At 40.8% G+C, this 20,343-nt stretch overlaps 1 protein-coding gene across 6 annotated transcripts in view; it reads left to right on the top strand.

Annotated features, from left to right (window-relative positions):
• Nucleotides 1–20,343, top strand: part of MSI2 (musashi RNA binding protein 2) — a 934,763-nt gene that overhangs the window by 656,794 nt on the left and 257,626 nt on the right. The window lies entirely within an intron of this gene.

Genomic DNA, 20,343 nt, shown 5'->3' with positions numbered 1-20,343 from the left:
GGTTTGACTGTTGTTTGTGTTCATGCTCTATTACAATTTTGCCACTATATATATTTTTGATGCAGATTTTCCCCCGCTTATTAGTGTGGATAAAATCTGCAGCAAAAATGCTGAAAGAATTGATATTCTGCAGATTTAAATCTGCACCAAATCTGAAAAAAGAAAAGAAGCAACATCTGCACAAAACTTCAGGATTCTCCTTGCCTTTGCTGGCATCAGGAAAGCCTTCAGGTTTTGTGACAAAAATGAGCAGAAAAATGCATCTAGGACTCAACAACAGTCATATCAGTATTTTTTCTTATTCTTCCTTAAGCCAAAGCCACACGGCATGAAAATCGGAGCGAGTGGAATGCGATAAAACATCGCATTCCACTCGGAACAGTATTACTCCATGTGCCCGCACCCATGAGCGAATGTTTTCTCTGCCCTAATCAGACCGAGAAAACAGTTACTGCATGCTGTGGGTGCAATGCGATGCTTGTTTCTCTCGCACCCATTCAAGTCTATGGGGCGAGAGAAAAATAACACTGCACTCGCGTTACACCGATGTAATGCGAGTGTAGGGCGAGAATGGCAATAGCCGGCAGCGGAGGAGAGAGGGAGATAAATCCCTCCCTCCCCTCCTCAGCTCCGCCCCTCCTCAGCTCCGCCCCTCCTCAGCGCTGGTTCGCCCTTCCTCATTGCTGGTTCGCCCTTCCTCCGTGCCAGCCCGCCACCCTCGCACGATCGGACCTCAGTCGCAGTGACACTTGCATGACACTCTGCTCCCGCTGAGCTGCCAGCATGATCCAAGTGTCTGCGAGGATCGCAGTAGTCCTCGTGTGGCCCCGACCTTACAGTTTCCGTTTACTACTTCATTCTCTGAATATGCTGTCTTTTTCTAGTGCTTTTCCAATAGACTTCTATGCTGAACTTAAATACTATAATAAAAAGAAACACATTCAAAGTTACATTAAATAAAACATGCCACTGAAATCAGCATAACAAATACATGTTGCATATAAAATAAAAAAGTCAACTTAACCATTTCATAATATCCGCCGTACATGTAGGGTGCAAGTCTGAAGTGGGTGTATGTAATGGGCTCCCAGGGTGAGCTCGTCCTACACCCAGCATGTAATGCTTTTGTATTACAGGCAGGATCTGCCTCTAACAATTGTGGGTGTAGCGGATTGTTACCTTGTTAAATCCTGCTGTAAAACTCTTGACAGCGGAATTTAACACGCACCGGCATCTGGCTGCACCATTTTAAGTGCCCATCAGTGCGCCTCTGACGTGATGAGGGGTTGCTATGACAGCAGGAGGGGGTCTCCTGAAGGAAGACCTACGTGCTTATCATAGCAGCACCCCTTTCAAATCTGCCTGTGTCTGGGCTTCAAAGGAGACTGTGATTTTCACTTTATGCAGCAATGCTGTGGCATTGCTGTATATAGCACAAGTGATCATACAATTCCAGCTTCAAGTACTCTAAGGCAGAGGTTCCCAACTCCAGTCCTCAAGGCACACCAACAGTGCATGTTTTCAGGATTTCCTTAGTATTGCATGGGTGATAATTTAATCACCTGCAAAGGTGCTGAATCCAACACCCATGCAATGCTAAAGAAATCCTGAAAACATGCACTGTTGGTGTGCCTTGAGGACTGGAGTTGGGAACCTCTGCTCTAAGGTGACTATTAAAAACAGTGAGAAGTAAAAAAAAATGAAAACAAAATTTCAAATCCCCGTCCCTTTTGCCCCAAAAGAAAAATAATTAAAAAATACACACGTGGTATGCCCACGTTCAGAAAAGTCAGATCTATCAAAATATATAATATAAAAATAATTTACCAGATGGGTAAACACTGTAAACCAAAAGATTCAAAAACTCCCAAATTACATTTTTGGGATCTCTGTAATAACACAAAAGATGTTATAATAAATCTATCAAAACGTCATGTGTGTCGCAAAATGGTATCAATACAAACGTTGGAAAATAGGGACACAACCCCCAATTTTCTTTGTTTGCAAACTTCTGTTTTTTTTTGTTTTTCTTCACTAAAATAATAAAAAAAAAAAATGGACATGGTTTGTATCCCCGGAGTTGTACCGATGAGGACAATTTTACTGTGAGATCTGTTTTACCACAAAATATACACCATATAAACTATTTCCCCCGAAAATGTCAGAATTGTGGGTGGGTTTATCACAATTTAATACCCATTTTTAATACTCTGTGTGGTAAAATGAATGGTGTCATTCAAAAGTACAACTCGTCCCACAAAACATAAGCCCTTTAGGCAGAAAGGTAATAAATAGGGATGATCGAATACCTCAAATATTCGGCTTCACGAATATTTTCTGAATACCTTGCCGCTATACGACTATTCGATGCGCAATGTATGGGAAGCCCAAATAGTACCGAATAGTTGTTATTCGGGTTTCCCATAGACCTACATTGCACATCGAATATTCGCGAATAGTCAAATAGTGGTGAGGTATTCGGAAAATATTCGCAAAGCCGAATAATCAAAGTATTCGATCATCCGTAGTAATAAAGTTATAGTTCTTGCAAGAAGGAAAGGAAAACCAAAAAATGTGAATGCAAAAACAGAAATTGGCCACGTCGCAAAGGGGTTAAAATACTCCCAAATTAAGCTATGTAAATCACATTTTATGAACCTGACTACATAGGAAAATATGTTGATCTCCCAAAGGTCAACAATGCTTGCTTAAGTAGTCTTATACTAGGCATTGCCCCCACTAGCCAGATTCCTACTCCACACTGATGAGGGGCAAATACCCCGAAACGGCTGTCTGTGGATGGATACCATGTTTGGTATAGGTGGTCTCCTTGACTGGAGACTGCCCTTCCCGTGGTTGTTCCTTCCCGGTGAAAGACCTGGCTAGTTTCCTGCCAGCGTTGAGAAACACGTGATGGTGTCTCCGCGGCTTTCTTATTTGCATACTTCCCAGGGGGCAATGCTCTAGAATCACTGCGTTGAGAAACACGTGATGGTGTCTCCGCAGTGGATATGTTGATCTCCCAAAGGTCAACAATGCTTGCTTAAGTAGTCTTATACTAGGCATTGCCCCCACTAGCCAGATTCCTACTCCACACTGATGAGGGGCAAATACCCCGAAACGGCTGTCTGTGGATGGATACCATGTTTGGTATAGGTGGTCTCCTTGACTGGAGACTGCCCTTCCCGTGGTTGTTCCTTCCCGGTGAAAGACCTGGCTAGTTTCCTGCCAGCGTTGAGAAACACGTGATGGTGTCTCCGCGGCTTTCTTATTTACATAGGAAAATAGTTGTAGTCAGACTCTACTACGTAAACACAGAATTCTCCTGGCAATGAACTGGACAAAAAGAGCATAAAAGGGAATTATAATATTTTGAGAATTAGTGTTTACAATTTCTTTCATTGTGTATCTTTTATTCTCAACATATGTAAAGGTGAGTTAATGCTGTATTCCCTGAAGAAATATCATGTAGTTACTTAATACATAAATATTTAATAAATCAAAATAAAAAATACATAAAAGCATAAGCAGTGTAGTCATTGACAGTCTGGTCTGGGCCTGTGGTATTCTTCACTTCTATTTGGGGCATTGAATTATGCTCAGACAATGCTCTATAAATCGCTGTTTCTATTTGTTATTCTTCGTTAGCATTTTCTCCAGGAACATCATTGTTTAACCAGCACCTCCTCCTGCTCAGTCTATCCTTCATTTCTGCCCTGTCTCCCTTCTATCACTGGTGATTGCAGTTGAATCCCTGTATGCCTTACAATTAGTTTGCATTCTGCTTCAGATTCGAAGTTTCTTTTCTACGTTGACATGTGTCGTCTGTTTATAAATGTTTTGTGTCTGGTCTCGTATGCTGCGAAAATCTTAAACGTCGCTTGTCTTTCTGATATCAGCAGTCGCCTGTTATGTGGTTGCAGAAGCTAATTACCGGGTGACTGTTTCTGACAGCGCTAATCCAAACTGCATTTTCTTGTTAATTGTTGATCCAGCCAGAAGAGATTGTATTATTATCCTGAGCGTTAGTAATGAAAGGATGGGAGAAGTGGGACAAATGACTATGTGATATTTAGAATAATGATGGGCGCAAGCTTTGAAATTGCAGATGTATTCACAGGTTTTCTTCTGAGAATGTGTTTGTTATACACATCCTTATAAGTTGCTGTATCAACTTATTTCTGATTTTGTACATACTGGCCAACCATTGGGGTAAGTGACCCTAGGAACATTCACTACCAAATAATCAGCATGCCTAAACAGGTTGCCGATCAGCAAAACTCATTATCGGGAGAGCATCAACCTATGTAAACAGGAGATGAGTGATGCAGCAATTTGTACAGACATCGACTGGTCATTTTAATGGGTACAAAGCATTGGAAGGTGCCCAAACCAGGAATAGATGCATCCAAACTTCACATCAAAAAGGAAGAAAGGTTGGCACTTACCAGATGGCTTAAAAACAGTTCTCTATTTTATCTGTAAAACTGGATTGGTGGGAAGGGGAAGGCGGGGTCGTAAGTGAACGCCGGCGGTTGTTTTGCAGTTTTGGGCTTGGTCTTCAAGAGGTCCTCTTTTCGTCAAGACTTGCTGAAGCATGAGCGCCTGCGCAAAACGGCCGCCGTCGTTGTCCACTTACCACCCCGCATTCCCCTTCCCACCAATCCAGTTTTACAGATGAAATAAAGAAATGTTTTTAAGCTGTTTGGTGAGTGCCAAACTTTCTTGCTTTTCGATCTAAAAGACTAAGCACATAATTTACCCCTTCTCCCCTGAGCCTATTTTCACCTTTCTGGTCAGACCATTTTTTTTTTCTATTCTGACCAGTGTCACTTTCTTAGGTAATAACTCTGGAACACTTCAATGGATCCCAGTGATTCTCAACATGTTTTTTTGTGACCTATTGAACTTTGTTAGTAGAAAATTTAGGATTTTTTTTGTTTATTTGTTAAAATATCAAGGAATTTGTCAAAAATGTCACAATTTTTAAACTTTGAATTTTTATGCCTTTAGGGGTACGGTTCCACTAACGTTTTGCACAGACGAGTGCAATTCGATAAAACATCAGATTGCTCTCACTCTAGTGCAAAATTGTGGGCAGTGTCCATCTGCGATTGATTTCTCCTGCCATAGTGGCATTCAGTATGAATTGCGGCATGCTGCGTTTGGCAGCAAGTCTTGGCTCACGCATCAGAAGCTATGCGCAAGTGGAACCGTACCCTAAACCAGAGTATTATCTAACACAAAATGTTTAGTAAATAACATTTCCCACATACTTTACATCAGCACAGTTTTTCAACATATTTTTTTTTTGCTAGGAAGTTACAAGAGTTAAAAGATTGTCAGCAATTTTTTCTCATTTTTCCAACATAATTATAAATATATACATTTTTTTTTTTTTTTAGGAACACATTACATTTGAAGGGACTTTGAGAGGCCTGTGACAAAATTACCCAAAAGTGACACCATTCTAACAACTGTACTCCTCAAACTGCTCAAAACTACGTTCAAAAAGTTTATTAACCCTTCAGGTGCTTCATAGGAACCAAATCAATGTGGAAGGAAAAATGAAAATGTAACCTTTTCACACAATGTTTAGCCCCAAGTATTTTTGTTTTCACAAGGGTAACTGGAGAAAATGCACCATACAATTTGTTGTACAATTTCTCCTGTGTACATTGATACTCCGTATGTGATGTAAAACTACTTGTTTGGGCACTTGGAAGGGAAGGAGCGCTATTGGACTTATAGAGCACAAAATGGACTGGAATCGTTCACGGACGCTATGGCGCGTTTGGAAAGCCCATGATGTGTCTAAACAGTGGAAACCCCCCCACATATGACCTCATTTTGGAAACTACACCTCTCAAGAAATTTTATCTAGATGTGTGGTGAGCACCATGAAACCCAAAGTGCATCACAGTATATGATAACATTAACATGTGAAAATGAAAAAAATAGATTTATATTACAAACAATTTGCTTTTGCCCCAATTTTTTTTAATTTTCACAAGGGTAACAGGAAAAAATGGACCGCACAATTTCTCTTGAGTGCATCGATACCCCATATGTGGTCGAAAACTAATTTTGAGCCATAGTGCAAAGCTGAGAAGGGAAATATTGTACTTCAGATTTTACTGAATGGTTTCCGGGGTCCATGTTACATTAGCAGATCCCCTGAGTTGCCAGAACAGCAGAAATACCCCACAAGTGACCCCATTTTACAAACTGCACCCCTCAATTAATAAATCTAGGGGTGCAGTGAGCTTATTGAAACCACAGGTGTGCCACAAAATTTTATACTATTGTGAGGTGAAGAAAAATAATTTCATTTTTACCACTAAAATGTTGTTTAGCCCCAGATTTCTAATTTTCTCAACGAATAGGTAAAAAAAAGGTTTTAATGTGTGACACCATTTTTCCTGAACATGGCAATACCCCACATGCGACTGTACAGTAGTGTTTAGCCACAAGGCAGGGCTCAGGAGGGAAGGAGCGCTTTCAAGCACAGATTTTCCTAGATTAGTTTGTGGTCTCCATTTGTAGAGCCCCTAATTGCCAAAACAGCAGAAACCCTCTCAAGTGACCACATTTTGAAAATTACACCCCTCTGAGAATCCATCTATGGGTGTTGTGACTATTTTGTCTATGGAAAACACCCATGCAATCAAACGCAGTGAGTTGTGTTACAGAGTTAAAAATTACAGATAAGCCGTTGTCATGCCCAGTACATTATAGTGCCCATACATTGTGCCCAGCTCGTGCTTTTGGAGACCTGCACCAGTAAATTAAGTGGGCTATCCTCACTACAACAATTCAAAACATGTGGATGTTACCTGTGATTTAGGCTCATTGTGGTGCTTAGAAGATTAGGGGGTATTTGGATTTGGGAGCGCAGATTTTGCTTGATTTATTCTTGGGGGAGCCATAGCACTTATTTAGGGCCTTTGTCACTACCAGTAATGTGGAAGCCCCTTTATATTTCAGTTAACAAATGACAGACCTGAGTGGGGACTTCACATTTATCCTGTGCTCTATTCTGAGCCACTTACATTATAATTTCCATTTACATCTCTGAAATATGTGATTCAGGCAAAAGCCCCAATGGATCCATTCACTATGAGTCAGCATAGTTTTTTTGGACCCTGTTTGGCCTCTGTTCCGCAGTATCCATCCTTTCAAAGCTGCAAAGAACTGTTACTAACCGTGCTTTTGTGCACGTCTAAATAGACACGTAAAAAGATGGACACCGCCAGAACACAGGCCAGACGGGAGATCAAAGTGACTCCAGCAACCTCAGTACAGGGATTTTTCTGTTGGAAATTTTGTCTGAATCACAATTTACGTGGAAACCTTGATATAAGCTCTCAGAGCGCAGGATAAATGTGAGCCCATCCATACTGCGATCTTTGGGTGGCAGTTTGAACAAATCAACACAGTTAAAGTATTTGTTTTATCACTATAATTACGCCATTCACTTTGCATTATATGTGACTAGGTGGATTTATTCCCTCAGGTCAGTACAACTCCTATGATACCAGATTTATATATATTTTTTAGGTTTTGCTGCTATCACACTAAAAACACTTTCTACAAAATAAAGTATTTTTTGTCATGTGAGGACTTGCTTTTTGTGGGACAAGTTTGAGTTTTTAATGGTACAATTTTGGGCCGTATAATTCCTTGGGGTTGCTTTCTATTTTTCTTTTTGAGAGGCAGAATCAAGACGAAACACTAATTCAGGATTTTTTTTTATGCTGTTCACTGTGTCGTAAAAGTGATTAAACAGCTTTGCTCTTCAGGTCAGTATGCTTACAGCGATACTACATTTATATTGTTTTCTTTTTCTGTTTTGATGCTTTTACACCATAAAAACTAATTTATTGAAAAAAAGAATTGTTTCTGTATTGCTGCATTCTGAGAACTATAGCTCTTTTGTTTCTCCTCTGACATAGCTATTTGGCAGCTTGTTTTTTTTTTTGTGGGACAAGATGACTTTTTCGGCTATACCATTTTTATTGACATGCAACTTTTTTTATCTCGTTTTATTCTGCCTGTTTTGGATATAGCATTTTTTTGTGTTTTACTTAAGGGGTTAACTAGTGTTACAGTATTATTGATTGGATCGTTCTGGTCATGGCAATGCTAAATATGTGTATTTTATTTATTTTATTTTTTTTACATATACATATTTATTGGGGTCATATTTTTTTTTTACATTTTTTTGCTCTTTTTTTATCTTTGTATTAAATGTTAATTTATTTATTTTACTTGGTCCCTCTCTGGGACATTATTTTTATTACACCGTTCGCTAGTATAATTCATTCAAATGCACCAGCATTGCAATGTATTATAGCGGTCAGTTTTACACTGACAGAAGCCTCTCAAACCATGCTCCTGGCATGGTCTCCTAGACTTACTGTAGCTGACTGACCCAGTGACTGTCATTACGTTGTCAGGACAGCAACGATCGGGTCCTCGTGATCACATCCTGGAGGTCAAGATAGCCTGGTAGAGGGAGTGCACTCCCTCTCCCAACCTGTAAATGCTGCAATCTCTATTGATTGCAGCTTTTGGGGGGTTAAACAGCCAGTTGTAGGGACCACTCATGGCTGTGAGAGGCGGGGCTTGGTTGTCAGATAAGCCGAGCTTTTGGCGGCGATTGCACAACTGCCATGATGTATTCCATGTGTCATCCATTGGAACCCCTTGGAAACCATGATGTACAGGGTACCTAATATGTCGGGTAGGGGTTAGAGTAACTGTCGTGTGAATTTCTATTTAATACATAAATAATAAACATGAAAATAAGCAACTTTGTAATATTTCTTATCAGACAAATCTGCTTCTTTGTCTCCCAGAATTGATCAGTCATTATCAATTCTGAGGTAAAATCTGTATTTGGGGAAGACTTTCCCATTACTGAGAGAGGAGATGGCAGTTATTACTGATGAGATTCTATGATGACGGGAGGATCTAGAGGCAGAGGGAGGATCTAGAGGCAGAGGGAGGATCTAGAGGCAGAGGGAGGATCTAGAGGCAGAGGGAGGATCTAGAGGCAGAGGGAGGATCTAGAGGCAGAGGAAAAATATAATTTGGGGGGCCGCATTCTTTGCTGGACAAAGTGACAATTTTATTGGTACCATATATATTTTGATTTTTAACATTTTTCACTTGTTTATTATAACAAATGTGCACATTCTTTGTTTAAATATAAAAAAAAATTGATGGTAAAAAAAAAAGTCATGCTTTTTTTTTTTTTTTTTTTTTTTTTTTTTTTTTTTTACATTTTATCCCCTTCTTGTAACTAATACTGTGATACAATTATCACTATATAAAAATTTTGGCCAACTTCTTTTAGTAATGTTCCCCATCTTGTTGTAATGTGCCCATGCTTGCCCCCTTTTAGTATTGTGCCCTATCCTAGTCCCCATCCTACAGTAATGTGCTCATCCTTGTCCCCATCTTATCATAATGTGCACATCCTGTAGTAATGTGTCCAGCCTTGTCCCCATCTTATAGTAATGTTCACCATCTTTGTCACCTTGTAGCAATCTCCCCATCCTGTAGTACTGTCCCCATCATATAGTTGTCCCATTCTATAGTAATGTGCCCATCCTACAGTAATGTCCCTATCCTATAGTAATGTGCCAACCTTGTCCCCATCCTATAGCAATGTCCCCATGCTGTAGTAAAGTCCCCATCTTATCATAATGTGCCCATCCTATAGTAATGTGTCCATCCTTGTCCCCATCCTATAGTAATGTCCCCATGCTGTAGTAATGGGTGGGGGGGCAGTGGTGGCGGCAGCTAAAAGGGGGCAGGGGCGCTATAACTTACCGATCGCTCCCTTCACCTTCCACAGACGCCGGAGTGTAGCTGAGGGGGCGATCTCCAGCCCCAGATCCACAGTGATTGGAGAGATCGGTCACAAGGCCGGTCTCTCCAATCAGAGCTGGGGGCGGGTGAAACTGAGGTCACCCAGCTCCAGCCAATGATCGGTGCTACAGCTGCACTGATATGGCTGGATTTCAATGTTTCAGCCATTTTCAATGGCTGAACATTACAGTGGCTGTGAATGGCTGACGAACGCCGCTCAGCCAATCACAAAATCCGTAGGTTCAGGGAGGAGAAACCACCCCTCCTGAGGTCCCCTCCTCCCTGAATCTAAGGTATTTGCAATGCAAAGCGATCGCAGCCACCGGGGCCGCGATCTCGCCATGACATACTGGGTGCGTCATGGGTCCTTAAGTACCAGGGAGCCATGACGTACCCAGTAAGTCATATGTCGCTAAGGGGTTAATGTGCCGTCCTACACACACACACACACACACACACACACACACGTATATACATACATACACACACACACACAAAACACCATTCTTCTCACCTGTCCCGCTTTCCCTCGGCTGCCTCATCTCTGCTTCGTGCGGCCCCCAGGCCCATGCCCCTGTTCACTATCGCGGCAGGTGCAGGGGCCGCAGCCACTGTCAGTGATTTATGTCAGATGATTGTTTTGCCGGTGCTGCGCGCGCAGAGCCCTTGAGTCTGAGAGTGCACACCGGCAAAACATTCATCTAACAAAGTGCAGACAGTGGCTGCGGCCCTGCACTGGTCGCGATAGTGAACAGGGGCACGGGCCTGGGGGCCGCACGAAGCAGCCTCAGGGGCCGCATGCGGCCCGTGGGCTGCGTGTTTGAGACCCCTGATCTAGAGGCAGGAGGAGGAGCTTGAGGCAGGAGTGGGAGCTAGAGGCAGGGGTAGGAGCTAGGGGGAGGAGCTAGAGGCAGAGGGGGAGCTAGCGGCAGAGGGAGAAGCTAGCGGCAGAGGGAGGAACTAGAGGCAGGAGGGGGAGCTAGAGGCAGAGGGAGGCGCTAGTGGCAGGGGGAAGAGCTAGAGGCAGAGGGAGGAGCTAGAGGCAGGGGGAAGAGCTAGAGGCAGATCTTCTCCCTCCTCTCCTGTTTACATAGTCTTATGAGTAACAACTGCCATCTCCTATCTCAGTAATGGGAAAGTCTTCACTGAATAAAGATTTTACCTCAGAATTGAGACTTTTGTTAATGACTGATCAATTCTGGCAGAGAAGCAAATTTGTGTAATAAGAAATATTACAAAGTTGCTTATTTTCATGTTTACTATTGATTTATGAAATAAAAATTCAAATGACAGTTACACTTTAAAGATTGCTGTTGAAACATTTATGAGAGCTATTATTGAACACATTGGTAATGACAATTTAATTTACGTTGTATTAGCAACTGTCTTCTCGACAAAATATTCCTAAAGCCCCCTCATACACATTAGACCTCAGTCTGCCGAATGATCAGCTATCTCGTCTGGCTGTCCCGTAAACTGTGTTCTCTGAGAGCTGCTCCCATACACCTCTGACAGGTTATATTTGGCTGTACGTGTGATGGTCATAGTATCACTCGCCACTTGGCCCCAACATTTGCCTTTAGTGGTCCTGTACGGTATGTACTGTACCTTCTGAATTCATCAGACACTTTTTGGAGGGATTATAACCACTTACAGATGTTTTCTTCATTTCCTTTATCTGAGATGTTTTCCTCAAGATGAGCAGCTTTTGAAAAATAAAATAATATTGTGATACTCTGTTGGTAGATTTATATTCAAATTGTGATGTAAACTACATTCTTTTGAGGGTTTTGCTAGTATAACACTTTAAGATATTAACAAAATTCTGGCTGTTGCTTGTAGACTCCATGTAGATGGTTCATTTGAGATTCGCACTGCACATCAGTAATAAACATGTTTATAGCGCTTTATCAAATAAATCAGGTCAATATTAAGACCTTTTTTTTGGTCAGTATTGAGAATTTCCTGTTTTTACATTTTCTAATAGGTTTCTATTTTGCTGTGACCACTTTCTGGACAAAACCCGCAAATCTAGACAGCTAACATTTATAAAGTAATGCCTTCTCATGTTTTAGGAAATGAGTTGTCAGAACTTTTCAGAACTATCTGTTTCCTTGCTCCTTTGATGCTTTGATTGTTTTGATCGTTCCATCTTCATTTTGTACAAGGGAATCGGCTGTGTTGTCATCTTCTCTTTACATTGGCCTTTTTTCCTATCCTGCTGATTGCTCTCTGAAATGGCTTTTTGAGAATGTATCACTATTTTTTGTCTTGTTGAAGTGCTATACAAAAGCATATATTATTTTGGATTTATCCTTTTTGAAATATTTTCAGCTATATCTCTAACCTTCACACAATAGATCAATTTTATATGATTTCTTTGCTGCTTGGACCTGCAATCTCACTCCTTGGAGATTACCATCTGTGCAGCACATAAGGTTTGTGCTACTATCTTTTCGATCCCCTACTTGTTGGGTTGAACCTCCTTGAAGTATAGTTGTTTTTGTAGTTGAGATGCATCAGATCATTGAGTAGACTATTCTTGTGATGTCTGTCTAGTAAATAGGCTTTTTTTTGGGAGGCGACTGAGCTTCAGAACTAAAGTGCCAAGTTTTAGCTGCCTGTACGAATACTATTCCAGCCTGATATATCTACAGAGGCATTGTGAGTGACTTTTGTGCTAACTGGAATATTATGATAGACATTTAAGAGGATCTACATTAAAGTGGACCCCCCACCGGATCCCCCCTACGAGGTGTATTATCTCCTTACTCTGTGCATACACCTTCCGGCCTCCTCTGCTTCTCTTGTACAGTTTAGACTGAAGACACTACTCAAATCCTTTCATGTCGTGTCTCTTGCTTCGAAGGAGGGGGATTTGAAGCTTTATTTTCTTTCCACTTTCCTGTCAAAGGATGTCTTGCAGCCACTAACGACAGGACAAAGTTTGTGAAATATGGAGGTGTTTTGAGAAATGTATGGAAGGAAATATTTCACAAGTCAGAATGTGTCACAATATAAAGTAAAATGGTTTTTCGCTTTCACTATTCTATTGTGCTTTTGGGCTTCATGCCTGAACAGTGGAAAGCAGAGAGTAGGTGTGTTTGTTTTAAATCATCCTATTACGGTGAGTTAACCTCCGCTATCTAAATGAAAATTGTAGAAACCTGAAATTTCTTTTGATGTAGTTGCTTGGTAACCGGCCGCAGGTATCTGTAAAACAATGAATAGGCTGTCACCGATAGGGGAATTAGAAACGACATGTTTAGCCACTCTTGGTATCCTCGTTTCTCAGCGCACGTGGAGCTATAATTTTGTATTATTTGTACCTGTTACACATGACGGCCTACAACAACTCTGGGATAATTGTGCTCTTCTGCCACAAATGCCTATAGTCTGGAATGCATGATGGAATCAGCAAGGACTTGGAAGAAACTAAACTTATATTAACATTTATATATAGTTAATGTTACTATGTCGTCATTACATTTGTTTGTTATATTGAACCAAAGCTATTAAGAGGCAATACAGGGGCACAACATGGCCGACAGGAGGCCAGAAAGACTGCCTTGCTAACCAAAAGTGGAATTTCACTTTAAAGGGAACCTGTCAGGTGCAATATGCACCCAAAATCACGAGCAGTTCTGGGTGCATATTGCTAATCCCTGCCTAATCGTCTCTGTATCTAGTAGCATAGATAAAGAGATCTTTAGAAAAAGTATTTCTAAAGATCCTCTATGATATGCTAATGAGCTTAGGGACTAATTGCAAGGGCGTGAGTTCCTGTGCTCATTGCGCCCTCCTAGCATGTTAGCACACCCATAGGGGTGTACTAACATGCTATTCAATGCTCACTGCCCAGCATCCTCATCGGCAGTGACGCGCATACCTGTATCCATTGCACCACCTCAGAATGCTGGGTATAGAGTCAGTGCGCATTATCAGAAGTTCACGGCACTTCCGGTCATATGCACTACACTAGTTTGAAGCCATGACGCGCACACCCGGCTTCATAGTGCACACGACTGGAAGTTCAGGGATCATGCACATAGGGCGTGGTGGCAGCAGAGGTGAGCCCGACCGTACCTCTGATGCTTCGCATTCATTAGCATGTTAGCCACAAGGGACTGACTAGCCAAGGGAACGAACGCCCTTGTGACTAGTCGCTGGCCTCATTTGCATTTAATGAAGGATCTTTAGAAATACGTTTTGTAAAGATCTCTTTATCTACGCTACTATATGCTGGGATAGTTAGACAGGGATTAGCAATATGCACCCAGAAATGCTCGTGGTTCTGGGTGCACATTACACCTTACAGGTTCCCTTCTTGCGGCCCGCAGGCCCGTGGCTCCCTTGACAATCACGGCCGCTGCAGTCCCGCACTTTATTTCAAGATGCATTTTTGCTGGCGCTGCGCAGAGTCAAGCTCTCTGAACAACGTTTCTAATAGCAGGCGCAGCCATTCAGAGGCCAGCAGGTGACCATGGGGACATTACTGCAAAATGTTGGTCAAAATTACTATATGGTGCTAATTGTAATACAATATTACTTACAAAAAGAGGATAAAATGTAAAAAAAAAATCAAAATAAAGCGTGAATTTTTTTTCACTATTAAAAATCTTTTTTTTATATACAGTATATCCTTAAACAAAAAAGTGCATGTTTGTTCTAATAAACAAGCAAAAATTGTTCAAAAACAGTGATCCAAAGAAGTATAAAAAAAAAAATGGTAGCAATAAAAATGTCACTTTGTCCTACAAATAATGCGGCCCCCCAAATTATTATTTTTCTATGTGCGGCCCTTTCTACCCAGCTGAGTTTAAGACCCCTGCTCTAACCTGTAGTTTCTCACAGACATGTAAATGGGTTCATATTTGGCTGTAGTTGTAAGTCTGGAACCTCACACAAAAATATTCTGTATTTTCGACGGTAAAATGCTGCATTTTCCGAACCCCCTACACCCCCAACCACAGTCTACATGAATCAGACATGGCTCAATCATGTATATTCTACTGCGAAAAGCTGCAGCGTTTTAGAAAAAAACATTATTTGAACAGCAAGCCGGTTACTGTGCTTCAGATGATTAGTGCAAGGCAGGTCTCAGACGTCTTCTCCCATCCCCGATCCCCTTTACTGACAAGTAGGAAGAGACTGATCAGTCAAGGAGATTGGGGTATGGAGAAGTCACCACGGACCTGCCTAAAACTTTATAAAACCATTAATGGTGACCAAATTCTTGGTCATATAGCGTCATTAATTTCCACTGTGATTTATAAACCTCATCATCACTTTCCCCCTTGGGGTGTACAATCTAAATTCCATATCTGTATGTCTTTGGAGTGTGGGAGAAAACCCAAGAAAACATGCAAACTCTTTGCACATATTGTACGTGGTGGGATTTGAACCCAGGAACCCAGTGCTGCAAAGCAAGCGTGCAAACTACTGAGCCCCCGTGCTGCTCATTTAGGTACTAAACGTGAAACTAAACCAAAGGAAAATGACAGTTATATGGAAACTGATTAATAATCCCTTTATTATTCCATAAAAAAAATTAAAAACATATCTTAATGGGAATCTGTCGCTAGGTTTTTGCTACCCCATCTGAGAGTAGCATAATGTAGAGACAGAGATCCTGATTCCAGCGATGTGTCACTTACTGAGCGGTTTCCTGTCATTTTGATATAAAATCATGTTTTCTCTGCTGTAGATCTAGCAGTTATACAGAGCTCATGAAAATGCTGTACTACCTGGCAGCACGCCAAGTAGTCCTCTAATGATAATCTACTGCTAATTAAACAGTTATTTTATAAAAGCTACACTAAGTAGCCCAGTACGTGACACATCATTAGAATCAGGGGCTCTTTTGCTTCATCCTGCTGCTCTCAGATTAGGTGGCAAAAACCTGGTGACAGTGTCCTTTTAAACATAAGGAAATTAGATTTTACTGTATGTAATATGTAGGGTTTTTTTTTGTTTGTTTTTTTTAATTATTTTTCATATCAAGGTAAAAATGAGTACTCTTGTAATTTTCATACTGTTCAGTAGGCTTAATATTAGGCCTAAGCCACACGGCGAGAAAATCGGTGCGAGTGGAGTGCGATAAAACATCGCATTCCCCTCGGACCAATTCTAGCCTGTGTCAGCGCACATGAGCAATTATTTTCTCAGCCCTAATCGGACCGAGAAAACAATTGCAGCATGCTGCGATTGTAAGGTGAGACTCTTTTCTCTCGCACCCATTCAAGTGAATGGGGCAAGAGAAAAATCACACTGCACTCGCAGTACATCGGTGTACCGCGTGTGCAGAGCGAGAATCGCAATAGCCGGCTACGGAGGAGAGAGGGAGCGAAATCCCTCCCTCCCCTCCTCCGTGCCGGCTCGCCCCTCCGCAGCGCCGGACCACCCCACGCAGCTGAGGTCCGCTCGCATGATCGGACCTCAGTCGCAGGGATACTAGCATGACACTCAGCTCTGCTGTGCTGCCAGCGTGAGCCGAGTGTTATGTGAGCATCGCACTAGTGCCCCGTGTGGCCCTGGCCTTATTAGACTCATACCTACAGGACTCCACCTTTTAGACCTGATGTGCTTTTAGGTTATGGCTACAACATTTCTTACCCCTATGCCGCATTTATTCCTTTAGCCACTATATATACTGAATACAGTTTGTGTTGTATTAATTTATGAGTTGTCTTTAATTTGTATCAGCGTATCATGTTGCATTCTATAGTTATATCCTATAGACATTCTTGTATGCACCAGTCTCTTTTTTTTTTTTTTTTCAAGCTTTTTAATAAGTTTTTTTTACTTTTTTTTTTTTAAAGAGGATATGTGGTCATTTGTATATGCATTTATCAAGTTTTAATTATTTTATGATCTTGAGTTTAATTATTCTTTTGGGGTTTTCATGTAGATATATAAGCCAAAGAAATGTCTCTTAGTCTTGGGTATTACTTTTAATCCTACATGCTTAATCATTAGGATATTATACTCATTTCTTCCATGTTATTGCTTTGATAGGTTAGTATCTTGATTCCACAATAGCACAATATCCTTTTTTTCTGCAGCTTGAATTGTCTGTACACCGGCCCCCACCCTTCCCTTTTAGTCTTTTAACATCACATTATTTAATGGTTGCACAATTCTTGCCAACTGTAAAATCTGATCCGATTCCAAACTATTCACAAATACAATGTATTCCTTTGCCTACCTTGAGATAAAAGAAATCATTTGAGCAGCTTTATTCTGCGAAGCTTCCACTTGTGCTAGGTGTATTATTTCAGAAGACACTGTGAAGCAGGATGACTCGTTAATGATCACTAGTCAGTAATTGCCTCGTTATAAGGTGACATGTAAGCCTAAATTATGGTGAACTACGATAAGAAAATTGTCGAAGTGTCATGGATTGTTTCTTTTTTTTTTTGTCCCTGCTGTACAATAGTAAGTACAAAAAGGATATCCCCCCTATTAAACAGCCAAATGCTGTAGGGGAAAGCAGTGTAATGTTGGAACCCATTCCTTTCACATTGCTTTCTTAGACACCCGACTGATAGAACACAACACTGTGTTCTGTTCCCCACTGTGCGTCCGGTGTGTGAGATGACACATTGTCTAGTGTAACATAAATCTATGATTAAAAACACTGTCTGGCAAGTAATGGCTCTCAGTGTGCTGCAGCTATTTGAAAGTGTAATTCAAGGGATTTAAATTTCTAGTGTAATGGAAAGATCATATTTTCTCTATTTTTTCGGGAGAACTTTAGAGCCTTAACAACTTGTAGATACCTTATACAATACCTTGCTGTAATTAAAACCATTTTGTGCACAGTATTTCACCTCTTCATTAGTATGTTGGAGAAAATACTATTCTTCATCCTTTTTGTGTGCTTTTCGGCAAAGGCACAAAGGATTTTTGTAGCCAAATGGTTCAATATTTTGGGTCCTCAACTCCTTATTCAATTAATGACAACATAGTAATATTAAAAGAATACATCTATCTATGGAGCTTCATTGGTCTAATAAATTGATGTTGTAAGTTAAATTCCATTAGCAGCTCCTTTGCTGTCCATCCGTGCTTTGTTACCCTTCTTCTTGATCTATTTCTGAGCAAAACGCCTGGAAGAACTCAAAATTATGCAATAATCATGGTGATATTTTTGTAACCATTTCTTATTTACTGTCTCAGCTGATTTTCATAACTGAAGGTTAGCATGGCCAGTGATGTCATATTTACAGATATTTGTTGAGTTGCTTTCACAAGATTCAAGTATTGTGCACCTGTCCTATTTTGCTGAGTAGAAGTATACATGCATCAGGTATTGCACACCTGTCCTATTGTACTTAGTAGAAGTATACATGCATGGGGTATCACACACCTGTCTTACTCTACTGAGTATTAGAAGTATACAAGCGGCAGATATCACGCACCTGCACTATTCTACAGAGTAGAAGTAGTATACATGAATCAGGTATCGTACACCTGTCTATTTAACGGAGTACAAGAAGTATACAAGCATCAGGAATCACGCACCTGTCCTATTCTACTAAGTAGAAGTAGTATACAAGTGTCAGGTATCCATGCATCTGTCCTAATCTACTAAGTAGAAGAAGTATACAAGCGGCAGGTATCGTGCACCTGTCCTATTCTACTGAATAGAAGAAGTATATATGCATCGGGTATCGCGTACCTGTCCTATTCTACTGAGTAGAAGTAGCATACATGCATCAGGTATTGTGCACCTGTCCTATTCTACTGAGTAGAAGTAGTATACAAGCGGCAGGTTTCACGTACCTGTCCTATTCTACTGACTAGAAGAAGTATACAAGTGGCAGGTATTGCGCACCTGTCCAATTCTATTGTAGCAGAGCTGTACAGGCGGCAGGTATCACACCTTTCCTATTCTAATTCATATTACAGGTGCGTGAAATCTGCCTTACTTGCCCTCAACCTTGTCCCTATTCAGAATTGATCAGAACCTCTCGTTTTTAAGATTTGATATTATCGAGAGTCTAGAATGCTGTAGACAGTTGATATCTCCCATATGCCTATTTTACTGTTTTCTAACATATGTTAAGGGATATATGATTCTAGACTACTTTAGATTCTCACTAAGGAGGTTTGATTGTAGTTTCTTCTTGAGAAGTAAGATACGTATGTGAATAGGCACATGTAGACTTGGTTGGTTGAACAGCCAATTATCTTATCATCTAAACCTACCGTTTTGTGTCATGTTTAGTGATGGGCAAGCTGAACAATGTTCAGTACGCAAAATGATGAGTGAACACTATGATGATTGAGTGCTCTTTACTTGAGTCGAGCAGGTCAGATGCTCAGACGGGTTCTTTTCGAGCAACAAGTATAATGGAAGACAATGATTGGGCAATTCGGCTCTGTGCCCACATAAGGCCAGCCATAAACAGAGTATTTTTGGGGAGGGAGGCACTGTGTTTTGAACATACATTTGAAAATGTTCGTTTTATTCCCCGGGAGAGGCATTCAGAGAGTGCAAGTGGTTTTTATTGGGGTGCTTGCTCACATCATTCAGTAAAGTGATCCTGTGCTTTGTGTTAGATTCTTTTACGAACAATACATCCGAGCTCCCGCGATAGTCTGCTGTTCATCGTGAGTACCCGAGCACCCTCATGTTTGATAAAGTATCGAGCAGTGGCAAGCACGTTTGCCCATCATTAGTCATGTTATGAAGAACTAAGTTTACAAGAATACTTCTGTTTAAACATCATTCATGGTTTATACAGGTCAGAATGCAGAATTTTTCACGTGGTTTGAATTAAAAAAAAACAAACAAAGGGGTCGATTCATAAAATTTTTCACTTCAGCTTTATTGACTTTAAAAAGCCTCAAGATTTTTCTGCAACTTGAAGTTTCACCCAAATTTTGAGAATTTTAGCAATTTAGTCCCTGCAACCTCTGTCAAAGTCGGTGAAGCATGAGCAAGATGGTGGTGTTATGGTGCTCAGACTCCGAATTCATCAAACGGTACGCCATTACTTATGCCAGAAATGTTAATCTACTCTTTGACTGTAGTAGCATTTCTGGTGATCTGTACAGAAATTCTAACCACTGAGAAGATGCACCGAATTCATTAAGTGGCATGAATTTTGCGCATCCTAATCCACACTGCCCTTTCATTAAGACTTGCATTTGCAACCCCAGCCTTAATGAATTGGCCCCAAAGTCTGTATTGTGATCTATCTACAGTATATTTTGAGTTCAGCAGTGTGCACTTCTCTGCTCAGCATCCACTCTCCTTAGGAGGGTGAGGACTTTCTCCTATGTACTCCTAAGGGGGGTCAGTGATTTTCTATCAGACATTGCTTGCAAATCCTACTGACTTAACCAAAACATCTTTAACAGATGTACCCCTTTAAGACAAGTTTAATATTTATATCTCCAACATTTGTTTCTGTCAATTTCAGTCTATTTTTAATTCCACAATAAGGAGAAACT

The sequence above is a fragment of the Anomaloglossus baeobatrachus genome, chromosome 2, assembly GCF_048569485.1.
Source record: "Anomaloglossus baeobatrachus isolate aAnoBae1 chromosome 2, aAnoBae1.hap1, whole genome shotgun sequence".
In the NCBI taxonomy this organism is placed as follows: Eukaryota; Metazoa; Chordata; class Amphibia; order Anura; family Aromobatidae; genus Anomaloglossus; species Anomaloglossus baeobatrachus.
The sequence above is the reverse complement of the archived record's forward strand: the minus strand, read 5'-3'. Positions and strand labels throughout refer to the sequence as shown.